This window comes from Marmota flaviventris, chromosome 5 (assembly GCF_047511675.1).
Source record: "Marmota flaviventris isolate mMarFla1 chromosome 5, mMarFla1.hap1, whole genome shotgun sequence".
In the NCBI taxonomy this organism is placed as follows: domain Eukaryota; kingdom Metazoa; phylum Chordata; class Mammalia; order Rodentia; family Sciuridae; genus Marmota; species Marmota flaviventris.
This window is the reverse complement of record NC_092502.1, coordinates 74,788,114-74,796,878: the sequence shown is the minus strand read 5'-3', so window position 1 is coordinate 74,796,878 and position 8,765 is coordinate 74,788,114.

Here is an 8,765-nt window from a genome sequence, read left to right as displayed (position 1 = left end):
AGACAACTGATGAGAGAGACAAGCCGGCTTCTGATTTATGGTGCCCCTGAAAAAGGGAGTCCAGAGGCAATTAAACGAATTTCTCCATTCACAGCAGTAAGAAAGTTCCTAGTGTCCCCAGGAAAACGCTTCCCCTATCAAATGTTCTTGTGGCTGTTCCAGGATAGACCTGGGACAGGCTAACATTCTTAATCTGAGGGGATGCTGCTGGGATGGTGAGCCTGCCTGAGGGCATAAAGTGTCTCTTCCAACAGCCAGAAGTAAGCGACACTAAAAAAGCAGACTCAGTGGCCCCAAGTATGGATCTTGCTGAGACTCCAGGTTGCTCCAGGTTGTGCATGGGCAACATCCTGAGCTCCCAAGTCATCAGAAGTAGGACGCAGCAGTTACTCACCACCGCGCTCAGGGCCTCTGGGAAGCAGAGCTGGTTGCTAAGGACGCTGAGGGAGTCCTCGTCCCTCGGAGCTAAGCCAATCAGGACGTGTAAGTGAAATTCCACCGGCTCTTCCCCACTTCCACCATATCTGTGTTCAGTTTCGGAACAATAAAAGCAATGTGAATGAGAGGCTTTAAAAATACAACAATAAAGCACATAATAACGAGTCTATTCAAACACGGTACCTACTTTGGACTACATCCGGCCAGCACCCGCTACAGGAACTGGCTTGCAGTGCCTTAGTGATTCCTGGTGTCTTAAGGCCTCCTTGAAAGACAGCTTCCGCCCCAATTTAAATTTGAAAATAAAAACAGCTTAGCTGTGACTTCAAATGAAGTTTCTGCTTTTAAGTTTCTTTTGTATAGAAAATCTGGAACCTCCTGTGTCTGGCACTGGACAGTGGGTAAACAAAGCAGCCAAGGTGTTCTGCTATGAACTAACCACAAGGGGGCGAATTTAAACTCAAAAGAGTGCCTTTAAAAAAGCACCCACCCCCGCAAAAAATCTAATTTAAATTCTTATAAAATTCCTATGCCTACTAACGGAGGAGTAACTTTGTATGTTCTTTAAATGTTTACAAGTGTTTTAACATATGGCAAAATGGGAAAGTGCATTTCTGATGAAATTCAAAGCTAACTTACAGAGATTGTCCTGTGAAATAAATTGCCTTAAAAAAATTAAGAACTTCAAAAAGGAATTTAGCTAGTGTGAAATAGAAGTAGATCAATCTTGAATTATATTTTTCCGTTGATATAAAGCACCAAAGAAGTATTTTTTGGTTTTTGTGTGTTTGTTTTTCAGGAGGTTGTGGTATTTAAAACAATTTATAATATCTGTATTCCCATCTTTTCTACAAAAACGTCCTTGCTATTAGATCACTAAATTGAGAGTGACTAAAAACAGTGAAACTGAGAAAACTATGAAAGACTTATCCCAGAGAGCAAATTGTAGAATGCCAAACCACATAGAATGTGTTTCAAAAAGGTAGAACAAAAAATGAATAACGTCAAAAAATTAGTAGGCAAAGAAAATGTTTGCTCTGAACAGCAACAACAGCAAAAGACATGAGGCAGAAAATCAAGATGTTTGTCATATTCCAAATAAAGCGAATGTGGAAGACGAAGGCACCTACAAAACAAGCTGGTGAGGTTTTTGTGATAATTTCAAGACATCTAGAGGAAATATTAAAAACATAAAACAAACAGACAAATAACCAGGCTATTCACAAAAGAATAGAAGAATTTGGGAAAAAAACTCTACTTTATAATATAAAATAAGTTGAGTTTACAGTGCATTTAGAGAACACAATAGTGTATGAAATGATTTTACTAAGAAGACAAAGGAATATATATGTAAATAGAAGCATTCACAAATACTGCCATCACTCTTTCAATGTTTTAAACCATTCAAAATAAATCTCTTAGAATTTAAGCAAAATTAAGCATTCAAAAATGTAGAAATTGAGACTGGAAAGAACTGCTCTTCAGCCATGAAACCAGATACACCTAAATAATTAATTTACCCATGATGGGGGCGTAATTGAAAAGGATGATATGTTTACAACTTTTTAAATGAAGGTTAAAATAATAAAGTGTGAGAAAGGAGTGGAGATATTCATGAAGGATAGAAATAAAGGAGTGCCTTTATAATGAGGGAAGGCATTAAGTTCAATCCTAAACTTACTCTATATACACTAAAATGAGAGATTTCAACAAATAGAAATATATTATTTGTTTTTTTTATGAGAACACTTAGGGCATATGCAGGCCTCAGCAAATAGAATCCTCAGAGGAAACATTTCATAGAATACTGTAAAACCGAAACTCTTAAGGTTACTATATAAATTTTATGTGAATACATTTCAAATCCCAAAGTGTCCACGTGTGGGGTGTGTTTGTGTGTGTGTGTGTGTGTGTGTTAGGAAAGTAGAGGTAAAAAATGAAATGGTTTTAAAGCTCACTTAGAATAGTAAATGGCATGGTAGACAACAAAGTTATGAAACAGAATCAAGGGTAGGACAGTTTGGCTTACTACATAGTAAAACTTACTGCGAATTTTTTTTTCCAATAATGGAGGTTGGGGATTGATTCCAGAAACTTATGCATGCTAAACAAGCACTATACCACTGAGCTACAACCCCAGCCCTCTTTAGTCTATTTTGAGATGGGATCTCATTTCATTGCCCAGGCTGGCCTTGACTTGCAATCCTTCTGCCTCAGGCTCCCAGGTAGCTGAGATTACAGGTGTGCACCACCACACCTGCCTGTGTGAAAACCTTTTAAGTTTTATATTATCAGTAGAATAAAATAGAATACAGAAAAAATATGTTTTAAAAAAACTGTGTGTGATAATGTTGCCTTTTTAATTAAATGGAGAAAATGGTGGCATTTGAGCACAATTTAGAAAAAAAAATTCAAGTACTATCTCATACCATAGTAAGAATAAATTTTAGAGAAACTAAACTTAAAATAAGAAATAATAATGGTAAGCTAATCTTGGTATAATCCTAGGGTTCAAGATATTTAGCCAATATGAGACCTGTTAAGACTAAAGTAAAACCTAAAATACTTAGAAACTTTTTAAGAAAAATAAAATAGGGATAGGGATATAGCACAGTTGGTAGAGTGCTTGCCTCATATGCATAATATGGGTTTAATCTCTAGCACCACAAAACAAAGAAAATAAATAAATAATAGCAAAGTTGGTTTTCCCCTTTCCCTTTAATTTGTCAACCACAGTGAAGTTTTAAAAACTCAAATCTGTTACTCGTGTTCCAAATTTTTAAATCTTGAAATGGCTGTTAAATTAGCAAATTAGAAAAATATCATGTCAATATCATCCTAACCTCTTAATATGGCCACCACTTAATTAACTGATTTTGCTCTGTTGTTTAACAAAACTTTTTTAAAACTCTGCACAGTTGAGTTTCCTCAATATACAACTTTATACATGCTCCTCCCTTGTCTGAAATTATACTTGCCTCTCAACCCTCAACTACTGCCATACATTCACATACATACTACCCCACTCACTAACACCATGTACCAGAGCATATGTCTATATCAAGACTCAAGCACTGGATATTTGTTATCATTTTGGCTGCACAGCATACATTGTCCTTCCATGTTCCAAGTACCTCTTCTTGCAGCCCAAGGTGAAGAGGAGGTGGTTACTCAAGAGGTGGTTACTCTTCTCATGGTGATTGCAGAAGCCCAAGAGGGCAAGATAACACAGTGAAGACTCTTCTTGGGTCACATCCATTAATATCCATTTGCCAAAGAATGAGACCTGACCTAGCACCAAATCAAAGGGTGCCCATAAATCATGAGGCCACAATAAGGGTGCCAAGGTAAAATATAATGCTACTCTAGAGAGGTAGAAAATTCAGTTCAGTAATTTAGCTCACTAAAATCTACTTAACATAAACTATTATAGTCTTATGAAGTTGAAAGAGATTAAACTTGCCAATGGAAAACAAATGGATACCCAATTCACAACATAAAATATTCTTGCTTTCATTCATTTATTATATGAGTGTGCCACTAAGAATTTAAATATTGAATGTGTTTTTTCCTTAACTTTCCTAACAGTGTAATCAGAGTCAAATTTACTATAATGGATTGTTACATCATATTATTTACACACACACACACACACACACACACCACCAGCAATATTATTTAAAAATATTTTCTAATTATCCAATTTTAACTTATTTTAGAAATAAAGTATTTTGAGTATTATTAAATTCCATCTTTAAAAAATAATGTACTTCTGTATACGGGGTAAAAATGGGAGTTCATAACCTACTTGAATCAAAGTGTGAAATATGATATATCAAGAACTATGTAATGTTTTGAACAACCAACAATAAAAAATTTAAAAAAATAAAATAAAAAATAATGTACTGTGGCATCACAATACCTAAAACTATGACTAGCGCATAAATAGTAGCTGCCTAATGAACGTTGCTGTGTGAACTCCTGAGTAAAAATGTAGGTGATTTTTACTTTGTCCAGTGAGCTGAATTCATTCAGTGTCAGAATTTGGTAAAATGTTAATGTAGATGAGTGCCCTACTTTTCTGGACTTTTGTCAGGACCATGACACTGTGTGCTAACTCTTGAAATTGATAAAATAATCTGCTATTCTTTATTTGTATTTTAACTTGAGTCTGACTGGACTTGGCTAATTTGAATGATGAATAGACTTTCTAAAATATTTATTAGCTATTTTAGGATTATAGGATTTCTATTTGCCTTTGTTTTTGTGGCTATAATAAAATATCTGAGGATAGGAACTTTATAAAGAATATATCTGAGTCTGGGTACTTTATAAAGAATTTTGGAGACTGAAAGTCAATGATTAGGCAGCCCCATCTGTTTGGCCTTTGATAAGGTCCCCCTTGACTACACCACACCAAGACAAAGGGCATCAGGGTAGGAATGCACATGAGAGGGGAGATCACATGGAGAACCAAGAAGCAAGAGGAATTCAGAGGCCAGGGATCCAGTGGCCTCTGAATAACAAATCACTTACAGGATTTAACTGGGTTTTTTTCAGATGGTAGCATCTTCAGTGATTTAAGCACTTTCAACTATGCCCCATCTCTTAAGAGTTTCCTGCTTCTCGCTTCTCATCACTGCTAATTTGAGGAATAACTTTCTAGCACATGAACCTTTGAGGAACACACTCAAATCAAATCTAAATTATAGCATGCTATCATGACTATTTTCAAAGAAAATTAATTCATGAAATTTATTTACTAAAGAGAAAAGTAAAAAACTTCATCTATATTATTCTGTTAATAGTTAAGTAGATTTTTTTTTCCTAACTATAAATTTTGATGCCTACAAATATCCTCTATTCATTGATTTTACATAATGGTTTAATATTGTGGTGCTTTTAGAATATGAACACAAATGGTTTGGTAATATTCCCTTCAAAAGACGGAGCCGTATCCTTGTCCCCTTGCTATAGGTTTGAATTTAGTGACTCTTCCAAGGAATAGAATAATACAGAGGATATGGTGCTTCTCTCTTGTTCTTTCTGGGAATCACTTATTCTGGAAGAAGCCCCTCATTGTGTCACAAGGACTTTCAGGATGCTCTGCGAAGAGCTTCATGTGATAAAAAATTGAAACCTCCTAACAATCAGCTAGAAATGGAGGTATTCTTTCCACAACTGTCTGAGTGAGGTGTCTTGGAAAGGGATACTCCAGCCCCAATCAAAACCAGCTAAGATTAATAACTCTACCCAGAGTTAGTCTTAACTGCAACCTCATAAAAGATCTGAGTCAGAACCACCCAGCTAAGTCACTCTCAAATTCTTAATTTAGGGGCTGGGGATGTGGCTCAAGCGGTAGCGTGCTTGCCTGGCATGCGTGCAGCCCGGGTTCGTTCCTCAGCACCACATACAAACAAAGATGTTGTGCCTGCCGAAAACTGAAAAAAATAAATATTAAAAAAATTATCTCTCTCTCTCTTAAAAAAAATCTTAATTTAGAGAAACTATGAGATAACAAATGCTTTTGGCTGCTCAATTTGTTATGTGAGTTATTTGTTATGCTGCAACAGACAGCCAATACAAATAATTACACTGTTATTCTCAAATAATGTATGTGACCATTTTTAAAATGCATATTTTAATTCCTGTATTATGAGTCTCTCAAATGAGTTTGAAGCTATAAACCTTGAATAATTATTATTTCAGCATTATTGTTTAAAAATATTTTGAAGAAATAGAGGATGACAGAACTTTGATAGTGTTCTAGAGGTTGCTGATTAAAAGGTACAGAGTTAGTAATTCAATAAAGTAATCTTTATTGCTCTGATTATAATCGAATCTGCTCTATTAATTTCTTTTTTACTAAAATAATTATTATTCTTAGGAAAAACTCTAAGTTTTTTTTTTTTTGAGCAATTAGAAAATGCAAGCAAAAAGATAAAACCATGTTAACCCACACTCAGACACCATATAATCTTGTCTTTTTGTACATATAATTCTATTGGGTGTATCTTTATAAATGTTATTAAAATGTGAGATCATACTATAAATATTTTCATTTTAACACAAACTTTTTCATGTCACTGAACATTCATCCCTAATGCAGTCTTTAAAAAAACACCATGATTCCAAGCTCACATTGCCTTAACCATTCTAGATCAAATTAATACTATCTTTAGCCTTAGCAGCTTACAGTAGCCTACTAAGTACAGAGGATTTCACCCTTGCCCCATACAGAAACCAGGTTGATCCTTCTAATATATCAATAAAGTCATATCACTTCTTACTCTAAGAAAAACCTAAAATGTATTCCCTCGCTATCCATCTTGCCCTGTGAGATCTGGCTTCTATCTTCGTCTTGACTCTCATTTCCTATAGGTTTCACTAGCTATGTAGCCTGTTGTCAGGATCATATGCTTAGCGCTACTGGAAAATATTTCTCCCAGATATTCATTTACACATGTTCTTTGTCCTTTTTTCACTTTACTCAGATAATGGCTCATGCCTGTAATCTCATCCGTTGGGGAGGCTGAGGAAGAAGAATCACAATTTTAAAGCTAGCCTCAGGCAACTTAGTAAGACCCTATCTCAAAATAAAAATTTAAAAATCCTGGGGATGTTGCTCAGTGGTTAAAACCCCCTCTGTGTTTAATCCCTGGTACCAAAAAAAAAAAAAAAAAAAAAGGTTATTTCTCATTCTAGAAATGCCACTCTCAAAAAAATGACCTTTGTTACTACTCAGTTTTCAAAAATATAATTGTTATTATCTAACAATGTTTTATCTATATTTGCTTCATCATTTAACACAATATATTTCTAACCTGGTATTTGTCTCCCTGAACTGTTACTTCTAACAATGCAGGGACTTTGGCTTATTTACCACTTTATCACTCTTGCTTAAAATAATACCTGGTGCAAGACAGGTACTCAATAAACATATCTTAATTAAAAGGGCATATGGATATATAATTTAATAATATATATTAATAATTACTGTCTATTTAGATTGCTATAATTTTTTTCCTATTTTGAGCAAGTACACCACAAATTTTGTATTATACATATCATAAACAAGATTATTTGTTCCTAAGATTTAGGAGTCAAAAGATAAAATTTGTTTTGTTTTGTTTTTGATATGATTTGCCAAACTGCTCTCCATCAATAACTTGTTGCATTTATATTTCTCCTCAAACCAACTAGACACTTTCTTCTTAACTGGTACCCAATAATGCACATTTCCCCTTTTAAAGATTACCCATTGAAATAGGTGAAAGACAATTGCTATTTAAATTTCTTTTTTAATTAATGAATGCCATTTTATTAATTTTCATATGAATATTATCCACTTACAATTATTATTCTTTAAAAATCTGTCTGTTCATATTCTTTGCCTAGATTTCTACTGATTTACTTTATTCACTGGTAAATACTCTACACTAAAAATAAGGACCTATTGTCTAAACCATGATTTGCCTTTCCATTTGGATAACTGTTTTCCTTTTTTCATTTGCTGAACAGACATTTAAATTTTATACAAATTAATTATACTCGTCCTCTGATTCCTTAAATGGTTTTTAACTTTGCTGTTAGTCTTTCAAAGTTTCCAGTCCACTCTAAAAATATTCACCTGATATTTTCTTTCAGTATTTAATTTTTTAAAAAACAAAGAAAAAATACACCATTACAGAATGGAATTTGAGAGTGGGAACTTTTACTGCTTTTTAAAATTTTCTTCCTTAACTGTCTACCCAGAAGTTCTTCTTTTAATACTTCATCCTTTCTCTACTGATGCTGATGGGGATGTGAAATTGTGAGCCGGCACCTTTTCATATTAAAAATACAAACACACATGCACACACGCAGAGCTTCCGTACTTCTGCTTTTCCTTTAACAAAAATTTAGGACCCGAGACAATCCCATCCTTGAGCCAATCACCCCTAAGGAGCAGAGAAATACTTTTTATTGACATGTCTAGTAACTAATTTGATATTCCTTGTCCAATTATTTGGTATTAGTACTGGAGTAATACTGGATACAATTAAGAGAATCAACCCAACCTGGCCACCACAACAATTCACTCAAAACGAAGTTGATTATCACTTTAATAAAGATTGAGAACAGTACGTCAGGGTTCTCTTCTGAAAGCCCTCGGAATTCTAAGCGTCCGGTGGGAAAGAAGAGACACAGGAAGAACCCATGCAAGACTCGGTCAGATCTAGGGAGAAACACTCTGCCCCAAGAGCCTATGGAGCTCATGAAAACAGGTAGTAGGGGACTCCACACAAGTCTTCCTCATTCAGCTAGGGGTGGTCCCGATTTTGAAT